This window comes from Leopardus geoffroyi, chromosome C1 (assembly GCF_018350155.1).
Source record: "Leopardus geoffroyi isolate Oge1 chromosome C1, O.geoffroyi_Oge1_pat1.0, whole genome shotgun sequence".
Lineage (NCBI taxonomy): Eukaryota > Metazoa > Chordata > Mammalia > Carnivora > Felidae > Leopardus > Leopardus geoffroyi.
The window spans coordinates 81,426,854-81,452,360 of NC_059328.1; positions in this window are offsets into that span (position 1 = coordinate 81,426,854).

Here is a 25,507-nt window from a genome sequence, read left to right on the forward strand (position 1 = left end):
GGACTGATGTAGATACAAAGAGAAAAACAAGTATTGAGATTCATTTATTAATTGTTCATTCACTCACTCAACAAAACTTTATTTGAAACTTTCTATATGCAAAGCATGACAAGGTGCTATAAGAAATATACATGACAAGAATACATGTTCCAAGGCCTCAAGGACCCCACAGTCTAGCATACTGCCTGTGAGATATCAGGCCTTCTATAGCAATGGGAGGAATATTTCTCCCTTCAACTGGACCCTGCAGAGTATGTGGAACAATCTAAATAGTTCTTTTCTTAATCAGCTTGAGAGGAGAAAAGTCAACTGGGCCTTTCCCTTCTTTGATATTTGAGATATTCTTGGAATGGTATTTCATTGCCCTTTGGTAGAATAGCTCACAAAAGCCAAATAATACTTTGTGTAAACGATAGACTTCCCTGAAAGAGTGTGTTGGAAATTTTTGACTCAGCTAACTTTCTGTCAAGTTAAACACCCAACATCAAGAAGAAATTTGAGCATTTGTACAAAAGTCTAACAAATTCTTACAAATTAGGATAGAATTAAAGAAAATTCATTATGGTCAACAAGCTTGTGGAAGCTTTATTTTATTCAGTGTATCCCCAAAACTGATTTTTTTCTGGTTTTATTGAGATATAATTGACAAGCAACACTGTATAAGTTTAAGGTGTGCAGCATAATGAAAAAAGACATCTATATTATGCAATAATTGCCACAGTAAGTTTAGTTAACATCCATCACCTCACACAGTTGTGAATTCTTTCCCCTTGTGTTCAGAACATTTGCATTTTACTTTCTTGGCCACTTTCAAATATACCATACAACATTGTTAACTATAGTCATCACGTTGTACATCACATCCCCAATCCTTACTTATCTTATAACTAGAAGTTTGTACTTTTTAACCACCTTCAGTCAATTTCCCCACCTCTCACCTCCTGCTTCTTGAAATCACAAATCTGATCTTTTTTTTTTTCTATGAGTTTGTTTGTTTTCGATTCCACATATAAGTGAGATCATACAGTATTTGTCTTTTTCCGTCTGACTTATTTTACTTAGCATAATGCCCTCAAGATACATCCACGTTGTTGCAAATGTCAGGATATCCTTTTTTTCGTGGCTAAACAGTATTCCATGTAAATGGGATTATTGAACACTTAGGTTGTTTCTATGTCTTGGCTATTGTAAATAGTGCTTCAGTGAACATGAGGGTACAGATATCTCTTTGACAGAGTAACTTTGTTTCTTTCAAATATATACTCAGCAATGGAATTGTTGGATCATATAGTAGTTCTATTTTTAATTTTTTGAGGAACTTCCATACTGTTTTCTAGGATGGTTGTACCAATTTATACTTCTACCAACAGCGTACAAGGGTTCCATTTTCCACACATTTTTACCAGTATTTATCTCTTGTCATTTTTTAAATGTTTATTTTTGAAAGAGAGAGAGAGAGAGAGCAAGTGGGGGAGGGACAGAGAGAGAGGGAGACAGAGGGTCCGAAACAGGCTCTGTGCTGACAGCAGAGAGCCTGACATGGGCTCGAATCCACAAACTGCGAGAGCATGACCTGAGCTGAAGTGGGCTCATGGTGAGAGCATGACCTGAGCTCAACCGACTGGGTCACCAGGGACCCTTATCTCTTGTCTTTTTGATGGTAGACATTCTAACAGGCCTGAGGTGATAATCTCATTGTAGTTTTGATTTGCATTTTCCTATTGATTAGTGATGTGCAGCTTTTCAAATTTTTTTTTTTTTCAATGTTTATTTATTTTTGGGACAGCGAGAGACAGAGCATGAATGGGGGAGGGGCAGAGAGAGGGAGACACAGAATCGGAAACAGGCTCCAGGCTCTGAGCCATCAGCCCAGAGCCCGACGCGGGGCTCGAACTCCCGGACCGCGAGATCGTGACCTGGCTGAAGTCGGACGCTTAACCGACTGCGCCACCCAGGTGCCCCATGATGTGCAGCTTTTCATATACCTGTTGGCCATGTGAATATCTTCTTGGAAAAATGTCTATTCAGGCCCTTTTCTAATTTTTATTTATTTATTTATTTATTTATTTATTTTTATTTTTATTTTTTTTTATTATATGAAATTTATTGTCAAATTGGTTTCCATACAACACCCAGTGCTCATCCCAAAATGTGCCCTCCTCAATACCCATCACCCACCCTCTACTCCCTCCCACCCCCCATCAACCCTCAGTTTGTTCTCAGTTTTTAACAGTCTCTTATGCTTTGGCTCTCTCCCACTCTAACCTCTTTTTTTTTTTTTTTCTTTTTTTTCTTTTTTCCTCCCCCTCCCCCATGGGTTCCTGTTAAGTTTCTCAGGATCCACATAAGAGTGAAACCATATGGTATCTGTCTTTCTCTGTATGGCTTATTTCACTTAGCATCACACTCTCCAGTTCCATCCACGTTGCTACAAAGGGCCATATTTCATTTTTTCTCATTGCCACGTAGTATTCCATTGTGTATATAAACCACAATTTCTTTATCCATTCATCTGTTGATGGACATTTAGGCTCTTTCCATAATTTGGCTATTGTTGAGAGTGCTGCTATAAACATTGGGGTACAAGTGCCCCTATGCATCAGTACTCCTGTATCCCTTGGATAAATTCCTAGCAGTGCTATTGCTGGGTCATAGGGTAGGTCTATTTTTAATTTTCTGAGGAACCTCCACACTGCTTTCCAGAGCGGCTGCACCAATTTGCATTCCCACCAACAGTGCAAGAGGGTTCCCGTTTCTCCACATCCTCTCCAGCATCTATAGTCTCCTGATTTGTTCATTTTGGCCACTCTGACTGGTGTGAGGTGATACCTGAGTGTGGTTTTGATTTGTATTTCCCTGATAAGGAGCGACGCTGAACATCTTTTCATGTGCCTGTTGGCCATCTAGATGTCTTCTTTAGAGAAGTGTCTATTCATGTTTTCTGCCCATTTCTTCACCGGGTTATTTGTTTTTCGGGTGTGGAGTTTGGTGAGCTCTTTATAGATTTTGGATACTAGCCCTTTGTCTGATATGTCATTTGCAAATATCTTTTCCCATTCCGTTGGTTGCCTTTTAGTTTTGTTGGTTGTTTCCTTTGCTGTGCAGAAGCTTTTTATCTTCATAAGGTCCCAGTAATTCACTTTTGCTTTTAATTCCCTTGCCTTTGGGGATGTGTCGAGTAAGAGATTGCTACGGCTGAGGTCACAGAGGTCTTTTCCTGCTTTCTCCTCTAAGGTTTTGATGGTTTCCTGTCTCAGGTTCAGGTCCTTTATCCATTTTGAGTTTATTTTTGTGAATGGTGTGAGAAAGTGGTCTAGTTTCAACCTTCTGCATGTTGCTGTCCAGTTCTCCCAGCACCATTTGTTAAAGAGGCTGTCTTTTTTCCATTGGATGTTCTTTCCTGCTTTGTCAAAGATGAGTTGGCCATACGTTTGTGGATCTAGTTCTGGGGTTTCTATTCTATCCCATTGGTCTATGTGTCTGTTTTTGTGCCACCTTTTCTAATTTTTAAATTGGATTAATTTTTTTGGTTTTGTTTTTCATGTTTTGGTTTCTTGCTACTGAGTTGTATGAAATCTTTATATATATCATGGGTATCCAAACTGAGTTTTAAATTATTATTGATTTGGATTACATCGTGCTCACCCCAATTTCGCATTTCTGGCTACCTACATACTATGGAGCCGGATTGGGAGTAGGCCTCTTTCATAAGTTCTCTCAAATCAGCTTGAAGGGCTTATTTTAAGCATAATGTTCAAATGCACTAAGTACTGTCCCTCATTATTCAGTGGAGGAAGTTGAGGCTTGGAATAGTCCAGAAACCAGACTGCAACAGTTTAAATGGTAGTGATATCAAGATTTGAAACTCGCTCTAGACTCATTTTTATTGGACATTTTTGATCATTTGTTTTTAATTTCCTAGCAATTTATAGTTTCTTTGGCAAACCATTCCGTCCCCAGTACTAAGACTAGAATTCTATTGTTCCCATTCTCCTATTTGCCCACCAGTCACTCTTCAAATATACATGAATTTTGAAAATATATTTCTAAAAGGTTAGCTTTTCAGTTTCACCAAATTTCCACTAACTCCCTATGGTTCTTCCTGAGGAGTCAGAATATTGTAAAGATTCAGAGCAGAAGTCAAAAAAACACTGGGTTTTGGTTCTAGTTCTACAATTTATTAGTGACCAGAGCAAGCTATTTGGTAATGTGGTAGACTGCACTGATGCTCTGTAGGACTTCACTTTCTTCCACTTCTTCCATGGGGTCTATGTTTTTCCACACAATGATGACAGTTTTGGCTGTATCATTTACTTTGTTCAGATAGGTTATCAAGACGAAGCTTTGATCAAACGTCACTGATATAGGGTATCATAAACGTACTTGCTGATTTGGTTTGGTCTCTTGTACTCCTGCCATCAGACACGGGAAGAGCATGCTCTGAGTAGCTGTTGGTCCCAGAAGAGAGAAGTCTCGAGCAGATTTAAAACCAAACTGCAGCTTCTAGCCTGGGGCCTCTCCCGCTATTCTCAATTTAGGCCACAAAGCCATCCTCATTAACCCATAAACTTATTAGTAAGAAAACTAAATATTTGTTTTTGCAAGTCAGTGACATTCTTGGGTTGTCATGCAGCATTATCATAGTAATAGCTGAGTAATACAATTTCTCTGTGTCTTCAATTTCTGATCTATAATGTGGGGTAATATTTATACCATACTTAATTCCTTCATGTTTGAAGATTCATTGAGATGATACATACATTATGTTTAGAACACTGTCACACTTTAGAAATACCATCCATTATTATACATTATTTAGTGAACTATGCTCTCCCCCAAGTAATTACATCAACAAATATATGTTAGTATGCTTATATCACCTTGATATAACTGAGTAATACCTTCCAATAGAGGAAGAGTACAAGGAAACACTATGAGAGACCTGAACTCATCAGCATTAGTTATACCTCTCTCCCAACTGCCTAAGTCCTTGCTTGGATAAGGGGCAACAGGAGCCCATTGATGGGTAGTAGGGCTCTTCTTTCTACAGAATACCTTAGTACTTCTGCCTGTGTCTGCTACCTCCAGAGCATATTAAGAACGTAACAGAGGCTGAAGCAGGTACTCTTGACACCCAGCTGACATTCCTTAGGCCCATGTCTGAGTTGCATACACACTGAAAGCTTTTCTATCTCAGACACTTGTATATCTTTACTTCTCAGCCTAAGAGCTTTCTCTAGTGCCATGGAAGCTTGTTTAGCAGGGTAGCCAAGAAGTGCCTATGGGGCAGTCTTTAAGCCATGAAAAATGGTTGATTAGTTCTCTAGTTTTCCTGTCCCTCTATAAGACATTTTGAGTAATATTTTATTAGATTCCAGCAGAATTGAGCCCCAGTTTCCAAAAATGGTAACCCTGGCATACCATTTACTGGGTTTTCTCCCTTTTCTGTCTCACTGCCCTCCTCCCTCACTTGTACTTTCTTGGATCACATCCCCCCAGAACTGCCTGAACTCAAGTCTCTTCTCAGAACATGCTTTTATGGGTAACATATTCATATAGTGAATTAACCCATCTTTCCTCTTTTTAAATTTTTTTTTTTCAACGTTTATTTATTTTTTTTTGGGACAGAGAGAGACAGAGCATGAACGGGGGAGGGGCAGAGAGAGAGGGAGACACAGAATCGGAAACAGGCTCCAGGCTCTGAGCCATCAGCCCAGAGCCTGACGCGGGGCTCGAACTCACGGGCCGCGAGATCGTGACCTGGCTGAAGTCGGACGCTCAACCGACTGCGCCACCCAGGCGCCCCTTTCCTCTTTTTATTTATCCTGTTTGTGAGCCAGAAGGACCATGGCAGACATCCACACTTATGCTGATAAATTAGTAATCAATCTTAAATATGTTTTCTGTAACTCTGTAGCTACTGGAAACCAGTGCTTTTATTTGAATAGGCTTGTTACCTCAGTGGAAGGAAGATGCTTTACTCAAGGTTATGTGCCCTTCCTAGGGGCAGTCCATATCAAATAACTGCTGATATAGGGGTTCAAAGCTTAGCCCTCCCTTGTCTCAATTTGATACACTTCTGAAGGGGATTCCTTTCTTCCTAGCCACCTGTAGAGCTGAGGTGGTTAGGACCTGTTAACAATTGTATTTCTTCCTCTTTTTTTAAAAAATGTTTATTTTTGAGAGAGAGAGAGAGAGAGAGTGGGGGAGGGGGAGAGAGAGAGAGGGACAGAGGATTGGAAGTGGGATTCTGTGCTGACAGCAGACAGCCTGTTGCGGGGCTCAAACTCATGAACACTGAGATCATGACCTGAGCCAAAGTCAGATGCTTAACTGACTGAGCTACCCAGGCACCCCACGGTAGCAGTTCTTTTTTTTTTTTCCTTTTTATTATTACACTTTATTTTTTAGAACAGTTTTAGATTCACAGCAAAACTGAATGGCAAGTACAGAGAGTTCCCTTATAATCCCTGCCCTAACATATGCACAACCTTCCCCGCTATCAACAACCTGCACTAGAGTGGTACATTTGTTGAACCTACACTAACACATCATTGTTGCCCGAAGTCCACAGTTTACATTAGGGATCATGCTTGGTGTTATATATTCTGTGGGTTTAGACAAATGTATAATGACATGCATCTACCATTGCAGTATCATACAAAGTAGTTTAGAATATCCTCTGTGTTCTGCCTATTTATCCTCCCTCGCCTCAAGCCCTGGCAGCCACTGATCTTTTTACTGTTTCCATAGTTTTGTCTTTCCATGAATACCATATAGCTGGAACAATACAATATGTAGCCTTTTTCAGATTGGCTTCTTTCACTTAGTAATATGCATTTAAGTTTCCTCCATGTCTTTCCATGGCTCCATACCTCATTTCTTTTTAATGCTGAACAGTATTCCATTCATTGTTTGGATGCCCCACAGTTGGTTTATCCATTCACCTACTGAGGACTATCGTGGTTGCTTCCAATTTGGAACTATCATGAATAAAGCTGCTATAAACATCTGCATGCAAATTTTTGTGTGGACGTAAGTTTTTAATTAATTTGGGTAAATACCAAAGGGTGTAATTGCTGGATTGTATGGTAAGGATAGTTTCAGAAGAAACTGTCAATCTGTCTTCCAAAGTGGCTGCACCATTTTTCACTCCCACCAGCAACGAATTAGAGTTCCTGTTGCCTCACACTGTTGCCAGCATTTGGTGGTGTCAGTGTTTTGGATTTTGGCCATTCCAATAGGTGTGTTGTGGTATCTTGCTTTAATTTGCATTTATGTGATGACTGTGCAGAATGGTGTCATAAGCCTTTTTTTTTTTTTTTTTTTTTTTTTTTTTTGGCCATCTACGTATCTTCTTTGGGAAGGTCTGTTAAGATCTTTTGCCAGTTTTTTAAAAAACCAAGTAGTTTGTTTTCTTATTGTTGAGTGTTAGAGTTCTTTGAATAGTAGTCCCTTATCAAATGGGTCTTTTGTTTTTGTTCTTTAATGTATTTATTTAAATTCAAGTTAGTTAACATACAGTGTAGTATTGGTTTCAGGAGTAGAACCCCGTGATTCATCACTTACAACACCCAGTGCTCATCCCAACAAGTGCCCTCCTCAATGTCCATCACCCGTTGTAGCCCATCCCCCTACCTGCCTCCCCTCCAGCAACAAGAGAGGAAAAACCACAGAGACTCCTAAATACGGAGAATAGCATTTTAGTTCAACTTCTCATTCTGTTCATTCCTGATTCTCTTTCTTTCCCACAGCTATTATCCCCAAGAGCACTTTCCAATAAACCCCCTGCTTGCAAATCTCTGTTTCAATATCCACTTGGTGCCAGGAATGGTCCTTGGAAGTAGACTTTAAAATGGGCTTTTGTAGCTGGAGCATCCACTGGCTAGCTGACAGTGAGGACTCCACCACAGATAGGAAGTGGGGTACTGATTGCCCTTGGCTTGCTGTTGTGGTGCAGTTGTTGTAAGAGGAATGAACTGTGATGTGACACCAGTGGAAGAGAATGCACTGCTTGGCTCGTGCAGTATCTTGGGGATTTGAGGGGTCTCGGGGAAGTGGTCATTGCAGACTATGGAGTCAACTCTTGCTTTGAACTGTTCCTGATTTAATGAATGGAACAGAACACAGATGCCAGAAATAGACCCACATTTATAAGTCAATAGATTTTCAATAAAGGTGCCAAAGCAACCCATAAAAAAATTTGTTAAAACAGCAACTTCTGGAACACCTGGATCCCAGGTGGATAACTTAACACTTTTGCCCTATTTCATAACACTCACAAAATTAATCCAACACGAATCTTAGACTTCAGTGTAAAATCTAAAACTACAAAGCTTCTAGAAGATAATACTGAAGAATAACAGGGTAGGCAAAGATTTTGTAAACAGGATAAACAGCAATTGTAAGTTTTGTTTTGTTTTTCTTTTGAGAGAGAGAGAGTGCATGAGTGGGGAGAGGGGCAGAGGGAGAGAGAAAGAGAATCCTAAGCAGACTCCATGCTCAGTGTGGAGTGGAGCCTGATGCAGGGCTTGATCTCATGACCCTGGGATTATAGCCTGAGCCGCAGTTGAGAGTCTGATGCTCAACCGACCGAGCCACCCAGGCACCCCAGAAATAATAATTTTTAAAAATGGCAAATTGTATTTCATTAAAATGAAAAACTTCTGCTGATAAAAAGACACCAGTAAGAAAATTATTAGACAAGCCATAGACTATAGTCAAATATTGTATAGTACACATCAAGATGTGTACTATATATTAAATACTTAGTCTAATGAAAAAGTATCATAAAATAAAATCCTCAAATACAGATACACAAAAAAATTCCTTCTACTCAATAATAAAACAATTGGGAAAAGATTTGACGGCTCAGATACTTTACAAGGAAACATGGTCAATAAGTATCTAAAAAACTGCTTGACCTCAGTCACAAGGCAAACATAGTTGGGATTAGTTACCACTTCATACCCACTCAAGCGGCTAAAGTGAAAAAGACTCTGAACACTAGATGCTGGCGAGGAGCTAGAGCATCTGAAACTCATAGACGTTGCTAGAGGGAGTGTTAAGTGGTGCAGCCACTGGGAATGTAGCTTGGCAGTTTCTTCTGAAGTTAACCATAACTTGCCCTATGACTCAGAAATTATATTCCTAATAATTTACCCAAGAAAAATGAAATAGCATGTCTGAAAAGACTCAACTGGAATTTCACAGCAGCTTTATTTACAAAAGTCAAAAACTAGAAACAACCGAAGTTTCTACCAATAAATAGAATGGGTAGACCAATTTTAGTATATTCATGCAGTGCTACTCAACAGTCAAAAGGAGTTAAATACTGATATGCTGCCACATGAACGAAGTCTCGAGGATACATTGTGTATGAACATCTAGTATATGCAAAACTGACCTATAGTTGGAGAGACCACATTAGTAACTTCTGAGCATGAAGGCTGACTGAGAAAGGGGCCATTAGGAACTTTCTAGGGTGATATAAATATTCTATATATTCATAGGAGCATGGTTTACAGGTATATTCACTTGTCAAGACTCATCAAACTATAACACTTAAAACCAGAGCATTTCCCTGTATGTAGAATATACTTGAATTAAAGAAGGGGATAAAAAGATAAAAGCAAGTACACTGAGGATTTTACCAACACTTTGGATACAGGCTTTTTTAAGCTTGATTAGGTTTCATATTCTCTTCCTGTACATTGTTTGTTGAAGGAATGATCTTTTGGAGAGTGTTTTTACATAAATAAATTGCTGTCACAAATTCCTAATCTAGAAATCCTTTCTGGGAATACAATTAGAGGAATATGGACCAGAATGTAAACATAAAGTTGTTTATTGAGGTGTTTGATGTCATATTTAAAAATAAAATATTTAATGAAACCAAAATGGTCAAAAAATTATGGCATATTTGTATGATGAATTATTTCATAGCTGGAAATATTAAATACAGGTATTCCCTGCTTTTCAAAAGTTCACGTTACAATGCTTCACTTTTACCAAAGATCCACATTAGTACTTTTCTCTAACCAAAAGATAGCCAAAAGAGGATTTTTACTTTTACAAAAAAAAGGAAGAAGAAGAAGAAGTAGCAGCAGCCAAAAGGCAAAGGAACATTCCCGAGTCATTCTGCAGTGAACTCTTCCAGAGGCAGTGAGCACCCCAGCAGTGCAGTGGCCCGGCCCAGCTCCTCCCAGGGAACTACGCCCAGCATCTCCACATCAAGCTGCCAGAGCTTGGAACTGTGTCTGTGAGCATCTGTGCTTTCTCTCGATTTATTTTCTGCCTCTGTTAGCAAGATGTGTCCTAAGGCATCAGAAAAGCCTAAGAGAGGTTATTTTTGGGGTCTGGGAACTCTCAAAAATGTTTCCGTATAAATGAATGGTAATTGCTTTTTTTTTTGCTTTACACCATTTCAGCTTACAAAAGTTTTCACAGGAATGCTCTACTTTCAGATGGCGGGTGGGTGTGGGGGGACCTCTAACTGTTATATAATGAGGAGGTGACAGTGAATTATCGGTGAACAATATAGAACGTGGAACTGAATAGATAGCATGATTTCATCCAGACAAATAACATGTGAACGGAAAATCCTGAACAAACGTGCACCAGATTATTAATAATGGTTATTCTGGGATTGTGGATGACTTTTATTTTATTCTTTTTAAACTTTATTGTCTGCATTTCTACTTACTCTTCTCCAATCTGCCATGAATCACAAGAGTTATAAAGTTTTAACAGTGAAACAAAAGTAAAACCTAATAAAGCCCAGAGTGTTTTTGCTTTGGTCTTCCGCAGCCACTCGGTAACGGGTAAATCATCTGTGGAAGCACATGGGAAACCCACCATGCTTTCTCAGAAACCAGCTGCTCGGTTCTTGCATAAAGGGGATACTGAATTAGATTTTTTTTAACCTTCCTGATGAAACCAGCTTTCCTCTCTCCTCTGGCTCTCTCCCTCATCTCTCCTCTCCATTCGACTCCAATTCTGCTAGTCTCTGGACCATGAAGAGCAGTGATGCTCTTTAGGAGATCCCAGCAAACACTGATATCACCAACTACCATGCCATTCTAGAAATACATTTAATTTGGCTCCATTTCCTAGTCTGCAGACTTGTTTTAATCAAAATTGGAATCAGTGCGATAAGAAGTCATGTACATCTCAGCCGCACTGTTTGGTATTTTGCTGAAATTAAGTAAGCTCAGGATTCTGTAAGGGATCGTCCTGCACGAGAAGGGTTTGTACAAGCTTGCAGACATTGGGCACAGTGATTACTGTAAAAGACAATTTTCAACAACGAATCAGTTCATTAAAACCAAGGCAATGAATAATCGCATATAAGAGGAGGTGAAAAGGGACTGAGGAAAGAAGAAGGAATATCAAAAATCTCTCCACGAGGTTTTATTTTGTTTATCCAAAAGCAAATCCAAAGGTTGCTACAGGACAGTGCTCATAAAACAGGTCTGCAGAGAGAATCTCCTACAAAAAATGCTGCCTCGCCCGCTTCACTGGCAGTTGAGTTCACAGTAGAAATACATTCAATTCCACATAGTAATAGTGCTTTAATAACAGATGAAAATATGTTTTATGGTGTGTGTTGATAACTAAATGCTTATCCTATATATAGAAATTCAAATAATTGGAATTTCTCATAGCCAGCATCCAGTTGAGACCACTGGAGAATACCTTGATATAGAAGGTTAAAATCAATAGACTGTGTTTTGGTTATTTTTCAGAAGATGTCTGCTGTATGTTTAATATACTATATTTGTATTATGGGCTCTGGTTCCTGTAAATCTGAGGTCTCTCTTTCTTGAATGAATGAGGAGATAAGCAATTGAATTTGAAAGATACTTTATGCAACAGAAAAGCAATTTTGTTCCTGGTTATCAGAGGGCAAGAAGTGAACCAGCAATTGAATGCTAAATATTTTTAACCGTTGGGATTCCGATTTACTCTGGGTTCAATTTATCTCCGCTCTAATGTTCCTTATAATGGAGGAGAATTTTGTTGAAAGTTTAATCAATTTCAATTAATTATCTTTTTCTGTTAACGGATATGGATTTATCTTAAAGAATCTCAAATTTCCATTTTTTGGAAAGGAGGGAGATTTGCATTTCTTCCAACGAGGATGCACAAAGCACAGAATACTGTTTGCTCTGCTTTGTGATGGACTGGTGTTGGTTTTAACCATCGTTTGTAATGGTCTCTAAAGTTCTTGGTGCTCTCATGGTGAAATAAATGAGGCTGGCATTTTCCCACCACACTTTATGGTGAAAACCTCCTTGTCCAGCTCCTCAAATAATTTTTTAAGAATTTTTAAATTCTTTACTCCTGAATCTTAGATAATAATGGCACTATATTGGTTATTTAGAGATATATCTGATGCTATTTTTTTTTCTCAGTGTTTCCGAAAATTATATCAGGTCACAAGGTGATGTTGTTTGGGTTGTCCATGTAGATCACACGTGTAGTAACCAGCCTCCAAGATGGACCCCAGTGGTCTTCCCTTCCTGGTATTGATGTCTGTGTAGCCCTCACCATTGCATTAGGTCTGGCCTTTGTGATCGATAGTATGCAGCAGAAGTGTCAGTGTGTGTCTTTTGAAGCCAGGACATATAGGACATTGCCACTTTTGCCTTCTTCTCTTGGATCACCTACCATGTCATGAGGACACTTAGTATCTCAGTGGGAAGTTTGGTGTGACAATGAACTGAGTAAGTCCTCTTACAACAACCAGCACCAATGCACCTGCCATGGGAGTGAGGCATCTTAGAAGTGGATCCTCCAGCTCCAGTCAAACCCTCTGATAACTGCTGCCTTGGCCAACATCATGACTAACCTCCTGAAAGACCTGGACCCAGGAACACTCAGCCAAGGCACACTCAGATTCCGGTACCATAGAAACTTTGAGAGATAAAAATATATATTCTTTTGTTCTACCCTGCTAATTGTTGGGGGGTAATTTGCAAATGTACTCGTTGCTTTTAGTACATTGGTTGCTAGGGTCAAAATCCTCCATGGGTCTGCTGACATGAAACTGCCACTTAGTTTATGCAAGTATATTTGCCTCAACATTTTCACAAGTATCAGAGTGTGACGGGGGCTCCAGCAGTCATTAAAGAGACAACAGAAGTGTTGAGTTCTGTGGTGAATTCCTTCTGACATGTGAGTTAGAGAAAGAAGAACCGCAAATGACAGACTTAAAGAATTGTGATACAGGGAGGGTAGGATGTGGTGAGTAGCGTCTGCTTCCCAAATTCAACTCTCCTCACACGGACAAAAGCTTTTCCTGCCTGGATCAGGTTGACCTGTCAATCTTAGAATAAATAGAAAATCAAGAAGCAACACACACACACACACACACACACACCCAGAAATAACATGTGTGTCTCAATAGCTCAGTTGAGTAAATATTTATTGAGCCCTTGCTGTATGCAATTCACTCTGCTGTGAATTCCAATTAATAGAAGATGCAGAATCTGCTTCCTGGCCCATTCTGTTCCATGACCTAAATGATTATCATAAGCAATCCTGGATGGAAGTCCTACAATCCCTCCTACCCTAACCATCTGTCATTCAATGTAATCTTAGATTTCTGAGTTCTTCCCACTTAGGTCAGAAGCCATCTGTTTGGAGATTTGATGTAAGCATTTATTAGTTGTCCTGCCACAGGATTACATTTTTTGTTTCCAAAATTTCTCACCCTCGGTCACTTAGGGCTATCTTCCCAGTATTTACTATTGGCATACTCACTATTTATTCTGGTTTCTTAATTACTGGTTGACCTTCCTTCTAAATTCTCTTATTTCTGCTTTAATTTATTGAAGTACATTCTATTAATATGACAAGGTCTCTACCTTTAAGAAACTTATAATTAAGTAGATAGAGTACCAGATGTGACAGAGGAATGCACAAACTTTCTATTTTGATCCCTATTCCTTGTAGATACCAATTGTCCGTGAATCCACTCCATTTTCTTTCTTTTTTTTTTTTTTAATTTTTTTTTTCTTCAACATTTATTTATTTTTGGGACAGAGAGAGACAGAGCATGAACGGGGGAGGGGCAGAGAGAGAGGGAGACACAGAATCGGAAACAGGCTCCAGGCTCTGAGCCATCAGCCCAGAGCCTGACGCAGGGCTCGAACTCACGGACCACGAGATCATGACCTGGCTGAAGTCGGACGCCTAACCGACTGCGCCACCCAGGCGCCCCTAATCCACTCCATTTTCTATTCCTCTGCACTAGGAGAGAAATTCTGACTAATACAGTCAACCAAACATAACCTATCAGGCCCACTTTGTTCAAAATTAACTGCTCAGGTTCTCATACCTGATTTCATGAGAATTACAGTTTAGTTAAGGAGGCAAGACCTAGTGGGGAAAAATTAAATAGTAGGAGATTTCAAAACCACAGTAATAGAATGGATCTAATGAGACACAGAACATGGTTATTATTGACTGACAAGCATGGACACTGTCATAACATACAGAGGAAGGTAAGATTCCTCCAGATGGGTCACCAAGGAAGGCTTTTCAGGGGAGGTGATATTTTGAGTCTGGTCTTAGATGCCAAATAAGATTTGGGTATGACAACTTAAGGAGGAAATTTGAACTGTATAAAGATGTGGATCACAGCAAACATTTCAAAGACAGGAGTACGCAGGGTCTGGCAAGGACCCTGAGCTGGGTAGAGGAAGAGTTGGAGAGAAGGCTGCAAAGGCAGTTTGGAGCATACTGGGTTCAGCAAATGAGGTAATATATGGGAAAGAGCTTTGTAAACTTCAAGGCACCATGGAAATGTGAGAAAGTATTATTACAATAGCAGAAAATGTAGTGGTTGCCAGTAAAATAATATTTGACTTAGGGCTTTGTTATTTCTTTCAAAGAAAATATTTTTGAAGATCACTGCTTTGAATAGCTCTTCTCCATGTTCCATTGCCTGTAGCTATCTTTCTCTCTTATTGACTTCTTTTCAGCCACCTTTAGTACAAATGGTAAAACTGTAGAAAAACTACAAGGCTTTGCTCTCTACTTCCTTTAAAGGTTCTTCATCTCTTTAAGAGTTTAGGCTCCTTTTTATAACTGTGGCAGCTGCAACTCCCAGAGGTCCTGCCTGGCCCTGAGGTTTGTTTACCACTCAGCAGGGATTTGTTTACCACCTGGTAGGAGAAGAGTCAAGAAGATAAAAGCCAATCAGGGAAGTAGGAAGATAGAACCAGGCAGAAAATAGCAAGAAAATAAGATTAGAAACACCAGACTCAAGTAGAGTTGACTTTAGCAAGATGGTAACCCTAGGAAGGCTATTGACTACACATGTTAAATCATTTTATTGTGTAGGTTGTTAGAGATATAGTGCATCTTCTAAAATCACTTTGTGCCTGTGAACATGCACCACCATTTTAATTTTTTATGTTAAAAAAAAATCCCCAATCACTTCATTTTCTTTTAAGTTCCCAAATATGCATATTTCTGGCTCTCAAATTTTAGCCTGGCTGCTCAGATTGTATTTGGGGAAAAGTCTTCCTTGGTCTAATAAATAGTTGATAAAATATCATTCATCCTGAAATACTAAGACAACAAGGTTTTTCTTTTATACAATTCTTCAGTAACTAAAGTTCACCTTGACAGATTTGAGGTACCATGATATCCTAAAGCAAAATCTGAATTCACAAATCAAATTATTTTAAGAGTAAGTGTATTTTATTCTCTTTCTTTGAAAATCTAGTGTGGTTATGGTTATGACCACTGGTTATAGGGTGGGTATAGTTTTTTTTTTTCCATTAATTAGAAATAGCCAATGGGGGCGCCTGGGTGGCGCAGTCGGTTAAGCGTCCGACTTCAGCCAGGTCACGATCTCGCGGTCCGTGAGTTCGAGCCCCGTGTCGGGCTCTGGGCTGATGGCTCAGAGCCTGGAGCCTGTTTCCGATTCTGTGTCTCCCTCTCTCTCTGCCCCTCCCCCGTTCATGCTCTGTTTCTCTCTGTCCCAAAAATAAATAAACGTTGAAAAAAAAAAAAAAAAGAAATAGCCAATGAACTAGAAATTCTGGCTCTTAAAGTGTTTAGAAATGTAAGGTTTTAGTGTAGGAATATTTTATAAGTTAATGCATATTTGGTGATGATAAAGATTATTGAATTATTTTATTCATAAAATCATTTAATATATACATTTTAATAATCTATTTTTAGCCAACTAGAGACTCTATATTTGATACTTCTGTTCTTGCTAATTCACTTGACTATGGAGTAAGATAAATGATTTTTGAGTATTTAAAAAATAGAATTTAAAATCATTGATTGAACTGGTTTATTACAGCTGGAAGCAATTGTTTCTTAGAGGTTCAGTATTTATTGTATATGAATTATTTTAAGAATAATTAGGATGTGTAATTCAGAATACTTTAAACTGAAATTTGAGACCATCCAACACCATTAAAACATATTAATGAATCATTTATTCAACAGACATTTATTGAGCACCTACAAGTTTTTAAAAACTATGTTAGCCAGAGGTGTTTTGCAAATGTCAACGTCTAGAAATTAGGTAAAGAACGATGAACTCATTGCTACAAATTGAGCAGCAGGTAGGTAATTATCTTCTGAGAAAAGTAATGCAATATTATTTGTGTTGACGGGGGAAGCATCTCTATTTACTGAGAGTTCCCGATAAATATCATTCTGATGGTGAGTCAAGAGTAGTCTGGGACAAATCACGGAGAAAGGAGACCCACCTTGAAAGCAAAGAGGAGTCTCACACTTAGTAACTTGTTCTTAGACTATTTTATAAGCCATTACTACACTTCAAAACCTGATGGCCCCTGGGCAAACTGTGGATATTTCAGAGATTCCAGATAGAACCAGCAGAAAGGTAATTGTATCCTGTGACGTTTGTGGGAGGAGGTAGGAAGGGTTATCAGAGTTTATTAATCATCTTAAGGGATTTCCTACACACCTTTCTTAAGGACTCCGAATTTTGTCTTTTACTCCTCACTGACCCCTTTAACCTTTAGCCTTTTCTTTCTTCCAATTAATTTTAAGTGTTTCTACAAGAAATCATATTACCAAGCTTCTACATTGACTAAAATACTGAAATGACTTCCCAATATACTGTGGATTTGACCCTAGGCATCTGAGTTTTCTCCAACCAATTTTCATTATTTGCTAGTAATTTCTACCGTCAAGTAGACAGGGCATATCCGTCTCCTACCTGGAGAGTCCTTCATTCATTCGACATAAGTTTGTGGCTACCTACCTTTTGTACTATGCTAGGTGCTAGTGGTACCAAAAAATTGATTTCGATTCCATCAGTCTCAAAAAGGAGCCCATGGCTTAAAGAGAACGTAGGCACGTGAATAATTACAAGAGCAAAAGTATGTACTGCCATACTCTGGTGATGAACAAAGACATGGGAGCACAGGAAAGGGAGTTACTAATTCCTTCTGAGGGATCCCAGAAAGGCTTCACAGGAAGGATGATGCTCCAACAGTATTGTGAAAAGTGAACATATATTTTCCATGTGAAAATAATAGGGAAATAAAAAGTAAATAAAAGCATAAATTGGGAAATAGCAAATAACTAAGTATAGTTAGAGGGCTTGTGGTGAGAAATAAGGCAGAGAGAAGTAAATAATCAAAGCACATTTAGGCACATTTTGGAGTAGAAATAAATTTAGAGAGTCTCTTCAAAAGGGCAGAACAAGCTGATGCATGGCAAGTTCCCAGTCCAAGCTAAATCAATGAAGTGTTTGTAAGACTGCCAGGGGTGAAAACGGACCCCACAGTGGTGAAGGCGACGTGAAGTGCCATGATGTGTAGAGGTGCCTCATCTTAAGGGCTAAAGTTGGAACCCAAGTTATTTTTATGTCAAAGAAACACACACACTGAGCTCCAGCATTAAGTCGGGAGAAATTGCACATACTGATGTTAGGATAAGGCACAGCAACGCCCCATAGATGTTGCCATGTAGTGCTATCATTTCATTGCCTTCTAAATATATTTTGGTTTTTATTTCCTCTTGAACCGACGATTTATTTAGGAAAAGAGTTGCCATGCTGCCTGGTAGGATTTCCTGTGGGGTGCGATGGGAATTTGTTTTTTGGGTGCAGGGGCACCCTGATTCTTCCTCGTGATTGCCATAATGGGGACACTGATATCCAGTCACAGAACGTTCTCTGACAGTCTTTGATGGCAGAGGTCTTACTCTGGAAAACTGAACAGGATCTGATGTTCTGAGAATGGGTGAGGGCGAGGGCAGGATTGTTCTACCCTTTCGATAGAGCCACCAGATATAATTACTCCTCTGCTCATTCTAGAGGGATTCTTCAAAATATTCACATGGTTCTCTGGCTGCCTTTTATCATCCTTTCTTCCTATGTTGTTTCTATTGTCAGTTTGTTCCCATTTATTTTATTTCTTATATCTTCTACGGATCCCTCACTATTTGTATTTCTGGCAGCTTTACTCCCTCCACTCCACTTATTCCTTAGCTGTCCAGTGCTGTTTTGGATTTTATTTTCATATCTATTCTGTGATTTCACTGGAATTTTGCAAGGGGGAAGGGGTGAACTGTGTGTTTGGCTGGCTTTCATGAGGAAGATAACTGTCTATTCTACCTGCTGTCTAGTTTGTATCCCTGATTCTTTAAAACCCAAGGAAACTATATTATTTATTAAGATTGTTCCACAGCCACCGAAGAAAAGTAAAATTACTTTAATACTGTAGAATAAGAAACTGTTGTTTTCCACACTTGATATTTCAGGATAGCACTAGTCCCTCAGGAGAAAACTCTAGAATATCATTGTGTCCCTTTGTCTTAGAGATTCCATCTGCTACACTGCTATGTCCTCTCACACCTGTCGTCTTAGTGAGGTACTTCAAGGATGGCTTCACTGACCGTGACTTAAAGGTAATTTTGTCAGTTTAGCAAAGGGAGGGCTTTTGTAGTAGCCTAGAAGCCAACTTCGATTTGTATGGCTGTGTAACACTGTGGTTAAATATCCCTTTTTCTGTCTAAGTCCGGAGTGAAAAAAAAAAAAAAAGAATTCAAAGACATTACTTAGAGAGCTTTATAAGTGGTTCTTAGAATCAGGGAGCCTGGTATATTTGATTCAAACCTGAAAAAAAATCTATAGATTGGAGACCAGCTAAAGTGACCTCTGGCAGCAGAGCAGGGGGCTACGTTTGAGAAGGGACCGCTTTCCCCTGACAGGTCATGAGTTTCTGTTTCCCAGGGACCAGATAAGTAATCTGTAGCAAAAATGTCTGTTTAGGGGCATTTAAAAATGAAGCCCGAGAGTGCTTCTGCAAGGATTGAAGGAACCTCAGCCAACACAGGCTGCTATGTTCTGTTCAGGTGCAGAGGCTGAGGGGTGGTCATGGGCAGAGGGCCAAAGCGGGGGGATGCTTCCCACATCACGTGTTCCACCTGAGCATGCCGGAGAGAGGACTTCAAATCCGCAAGGGTCCAAGGAAACCAACACAGATTACACTCATGTCAGTGAAGTGAGATTTCCTCCACAGCATCTTTTCTCCTTCCTCCATGACCCCTTCCACCCTGGGGATGCCACTGGCCACCCACCAAGTGAGAGAAGAGGAATAGAACGTTAGACGGAGAAATAGAGTGCCCCCCTCCTCCACTATAGGTTTCCAATGTGAAACAGACGTGAGCCGGGGAAATGGGAGAAGCTTGAAATCGAAATGCAGTACAGAGCACGGAATATAACATGGAACTTGGTAATTTAATTATCAGTAGACATCCTGGAGATTCATGTGTCCAGAGGACATCCTCATGGTCAAGAATGTCCAGAGAATCTTTGGGACCTGACTGAAATCTCCTCGAGGCAAAGAGAATAAAATGACCTCAGGTTGCTTTCTGAGTGCACCTTTCTTGTTATCTCACTGTCTTACATGTGCGAAGCATCATTTTTATAGATGCAAGCCCCACCCTGCCCCAGAGTTAGGGTTACACTGCTTTGAGCCCCTATGATCTCTCTTTGGCAGAGTTTTCTCAGACAGAGTTGAGGGCGTGATAATCTGGGGTCCTAGTCCCACTGTGTACTGTTGTCACAGCTCTGGGTTTTTGTTCCATTAACTGGTGCCTTATCATTCTCATTGGTTCAGGAATCTGAGCTAGTTTGTCATTTTCCTAACATTAAACCCTAGGTATGAGGGAAGAAAAAGGGGGACCTTCAGTGGTTTTTAAACTAAGTTCCCTGGGCCAGCAGCCTTAGCATTACCTGGGAACTTGTTATAAATGGAAATTCTGTGATTTACTGAATCAGAAAAGCCATGCCTGAGATCCAGCAATCTGTATTTTAACAAGCCCATTAGGTGGTTCCTCTAACACACTAAAGTTTGAGTGGCATGCATAACGGAACCGCATTTTATTAAACTGTATTGAAATGTCAGTGTTTCTAAAAACTTCTTGCACTTTTAAAACACAGAGGGCCATTGTTTGGCATGGTATAAACCATTTGGGAAAACTCTGTCGTATATGATTCCTTTCTCATTTGGGACGAGGTTATTAAAAGACTGCTTGGGTTCCTTGAGTACAGAATTTCCGAAATGTGTTGCTTGAGCAGAGGTGAGTCTCTGGGAGTCTGAATTCTAGCTGAAGTATCTCCCAGTGATTAAGCTGGAGCCCAGCAACAGTGAGACCTGGTTTTGAGTCCTGTTATTTGCCTCCTACTGGTTGTATGACCTTGAGTAAATTATTCAAAATTTTTAAGCCTTGGCTTCATAAATGTTGACACTGGGATGCCAATAAAAGTACTAACCTTATAGCAACTGCTGAAAGGATTAAATGCTACGCTGCATATTTAATGTGGGCAAAGCACTGAATTCAGTGCCTGATGCAGGATAGGCTTTGAATGGATGGTAGTAGTTATTACTGTAGCTGGGATGTCCTCTACCCAGCTCGGGCTGCACGTCGGGTGTCCTAGTCTATCTGCAGGAAACTGTGAATGTGTGTGTGTGTGTGTGTGTGTGTGTCAGAGAGAGAGAGAGAGAGAGAGAGAGAGAGAGAGAGAGAAGGAAAAGAGAAAGGAAGCCAGCCTCAGTGAGATGTCTGAAAATGGAAATTGAACAACTTTCTTGCCCTTCCCAGCAGCTATGAATGTTAGACTTTCAGGACAGGCCATCCTTACGTGACTAGTTTTCTAATAATAAGTATTACCAAACAAAACACTTAGTTTCTTGGTCTAAGAGTACCCATGTTCTAGTTAATTGTTAGAGTTTTCTCCTAGAATAAGTATGAATTGCATTATATTCATATATATATAGGTTACTAAATCGGACTTTTAAGTGGTTTTCTCAGGACAAAGAAAGTATTCTTCGTAAGAAAAAAAATTGCCTCCAACTTTAAAATGAGTTTTTCTGGTTTCTACCAGTCCCATCAAAGTTAAGAAATTTAACAAGCTCGTAGAGTAATTCAAAACAGTGGGTTGAAAACCTCTGTCCACAAATCCCAGTTTTGTCTCCTGCAACATGTGTGGCATGGGAAACTCTCTGAATGTCCACTGCATCATCTATAGACTAAAGAGAGCGCCAAGGGCATCTCCTTCATTGTCGTCAAGAGGGTCATATGAGAAATCAAAATAAAGCACGTAGCTTGATGTCTGGTGCATGGAAAGACTCCGAAGTTTTCGTTGTTGTGTTAGGTCTTCTGAGAAGCTGACACCAAGAGGGGATTAGATGAACAAGAGAGTAATTGGGGAGTATCCCTGTGAGGGTTGGAGGGGAGGATGCCGGGGAAGGCAGGGAGAGCTCCTCTGAGGCCTGAAGAAGGAGGGGAAGGAAGGACTGGGCAGGGGAATCTCAGACTACCGCACAGGTGTAAGGGAGTTTGGCCAGGCTAAAGGCAAGTCTTCAAACCAAACCTATCCTTCGGAGGGGTACCACCTCCTACAGGAGTCTTTGGGGACCTTTGGGGATCTTTTGGGGACCTTTGTCTCACTCACACCCAGGTGCATCTGGCCAAGACACTCCATGCCACATTGCAACATAGGACCCGCGAGGATAATAGTTCTATGTGTGTGTGCATCCGTGCGCATCAAGTATCGAATAGAAGTGGGGCACGCTGACGAGAATCCATCGGGAGCTGGCACTGTAAAGTAGGAAGCCATTAGCATAGTGTTAGCTTACTCTCTGGAGGAAGGGGCAGGGTCTGGAGGATCCCTTCCAACCCAAAATGTGAGTTTTGGTAATTAATCATTTGAATATAAGAGTGTCTCTTCTATTGAAAGCAATCAGACTCATCACCTAGTGAAAGGGGTCAAGTTCTAAAGACTTGATTTATCTCAGTTCCTTTGTACTCAGCAGTGTCTGCACAAATTGCTTATAAAGTGAAAAGCATGGGGGAAAAGGCACGTGGAAGGTTTCTGAGGAAAGCTTTGTTTTAACTCTAGGCATTTTCTCCATTTATTATCAGAGGAAACTACATCAAATATTTCTGAGCTGGAAACAATGATTAAAAGCACCCTTTTCATTTGATTCTAAAAACAAAAGAATGTAAGCTGTTCCAAAAAGAAAAAAAAAAAAAAATCAACCAGTGCCAGGCCTCCCAGCCCCGAAAAAATGAATGGCATAGTATATGACAGCGTGACTCAGGGTGTGCTTTGTGTGCCCTAGACACCTGGAGCAGGTTTATCTGTGATGTGTCCACACCACGGTGATGAATTAGTTAACCGTCTACATAATCTTCATGTGCTGCAGCTAAGATTTCAGGTATTTTAAATCTAAATGAAGGCACTTTGCTTATCCTGTGTAAATGGAACTTACAAACAGAACTGCAATTTCATTTAATAGCTATAAACCATTACTCTAATGGTTTGACAAATACCTATGAGGATAGACTGCAATATTTCATCCAAGAAAGAACTGAATATTAAATAAATGTAACCTCCCAATGGGTTCTACTTTAACCCCCTACTAATTTTGGAGGGTGGATTTAAAAGCTGAAAGCATTTCAGAGTAAATGTTAGGGATGGCTGCAGCAGGTTCTGTGGTACAGATTAGCACTTTATCCCGGTAATCACAAAGCCTCTTTTCATCTCCCGTTATCACTTCAAACTCATCATTGGAAAGTGCAGAACTTAACTCCGAAGTTGGAAACACCATTGCTTCATGTCTAACATCCTGCTGGGGGATTTAAGCAATTAACTGATTTCTCTGCTCATGCTTATTATTTTTCTGGGGACAAAAAAAAAAAAAATCTAACAGTACATTTACAGACCTCACCCAGGTTGATATCAATGGAGTCAAAAGTGCATGCCTCCATAAAATGGAAAGATGAGTCTCCCCTTCATAGTCAGGGAATATATCAAAGGCACCATCTCTGGACTCAAATAATAAAGTGTCATTGGGGGACTTTCAAATTAGAGCCCTCATAAGTTGGAAAATGTGAATGGTGTCTAGAACCAGAAAAAAAAAATAGTTTCTATAATTATCTGCTGTAATTAAAGATACGTTTGATGTTGGCTGATCGGAGAGTGAAAGAAAATAGGACAATGCCCCAAGGACAGATGTGTTCAAGGAGAGATTTGATAAGGAAAAGGAGAGTTTTCATGCTGAGCACAATACAGATTGAGTTTCATTTGATTCATAGACTTTTTTTCTTCTGAAGACCTATCACTTAGAGGTACCACAAATGAACTTTTATCCTGACAATCAGGAAAAAAATCTGGGGGACCCATAAAATTGACCATGTTGGTAATGACCCGAGCAAAACAACAGCAGCTACAAACCCTTTAATTATAACGGCTTTAGGAAAACCTGAAGCTGCTTGTAATGGCTGCTTTCATTCTGTAGTTTTGTTTTGTGTTTGACAAGAGGAAAAAATGTGCTGAAAGCCTCCGATTACCTAATGACAATTACCAGAAAACCAATCAAAAGCCAATTGGATTTTTAGAAAAGTGTGACTTATCAATTTATCCAATAGAGTTTTTCTTTTCTTTTTTTTCTTCTTAAACTAATTGGATGGTGGTTCAAAATTTTTTCGTTTCACAGGAACACATATTTCTACTAATAGAGTAGACCAATAAGTCAGACCTGAGACACATCTCACTGTGGGAGAGATCATCCCTATCACTACACCTATCCATTTCCTGACTCTTCTTGCTTCCCAGATTTTCTAATATTTGGCCACTGCACCTGCCGCAGATCCAGAAGCTGCTGTGAGGAGACCCTGTTTTCAACAACAAAGCAGGCGTGGGGTGCAGCATTGAGCTCCGATGAAAACAGAACATCACCATGAATTTTCTAAATTGCATAATGTTTCTTCAAATGACAGGAAAAGGATACAAATACTTATAATGAACTGATCTGAAGCATGGCCCCCTTCGTAGCATGATGGTGCTTCAAAAAAAAAAAAAAAATATATGAAGCAGGAACCTCTGTCTTCTCTCAGCCCTCTTTCCCCCACTGCCATCCACCTAAGCTCGACACTACATCCCATTTGTCTGTGGATGGAACAGCAGTGGCCCCCCAGAACCCCCTAGTACGTGGTGTATGTATGCATAGGTTGAGATTAAGTGTTTCTTTCCGATTTGGGCTGTAGACAAATCCCCCCTTTATAAAATCACTGTATTCACAGGTATAATTCCTAATGGCGAGCTTTTCAAGAGAGGTTCGTGTGATACCTGAAAGTTGAACTAGCTCCACGTTAAGAGGAAAACAGAAAGAAAAAGCAGCCTCTGCTCTACTGAAACTTGCTTTTCAATGGAAAGATGCTGAAGGCAGAAGTGTACAATTGCTTGCCTTTCAATATTCCATTTGCAAGAACATCTTTTCATTGATCTCTGTCTATATGTCCTGAAAGCGTGTGGTGTTAATTTGTTTTTTGAGATATAGATCACATAGTGTTACCAACACTTACGCCTCCCATTAAGGTTCTTGTAACATGGTCTATTTTGACTTCTGCAGCAAACTCACATCTACTATTGTAGACAGAACTCTATACAAATCCAAACAAAACAACAAAACAAAACAACCCAGTTCCTATGAAGGCTGAGGTCCAAGTACCTCTGATGGCAGTTTATTTCACAGTGGAAATGTTTTGTCGTGACGTGTATGGATGCTTTAGTAATCACTGGAAGTTTTATAGACAACTTCCTGGTGAGAAATTTGTTTCTCATTCATTGAACTCAAAAGAAAAACGGAATTTTCACATTGATGTGTTTTGCTAAATTTTAAAATATGAGGGGACTGTTAAAATTCCACTGCCCCATCTATTCAAGTATAACAAGTTTTAATGGATGAAAAGGTCTTTTCAAATTAATTTGTTAATGCTACTGTTTTTGAGTACTTCCAACATGCTGCCAGCCCTTGTGTCAAGAAATGTATTAACATTGTTGCATCTCATCCTCTCAACAAACCACCCAAATGTGCATTTCTCCCATTTCATATTGATGTTGAAACTACAGCTCAGAGGCCTGCCTGGGTGGCTCAGTCAGTTAAATGTCTGACTATAGTTCAGGCCATGATCTCATGGTTCCTGAGTT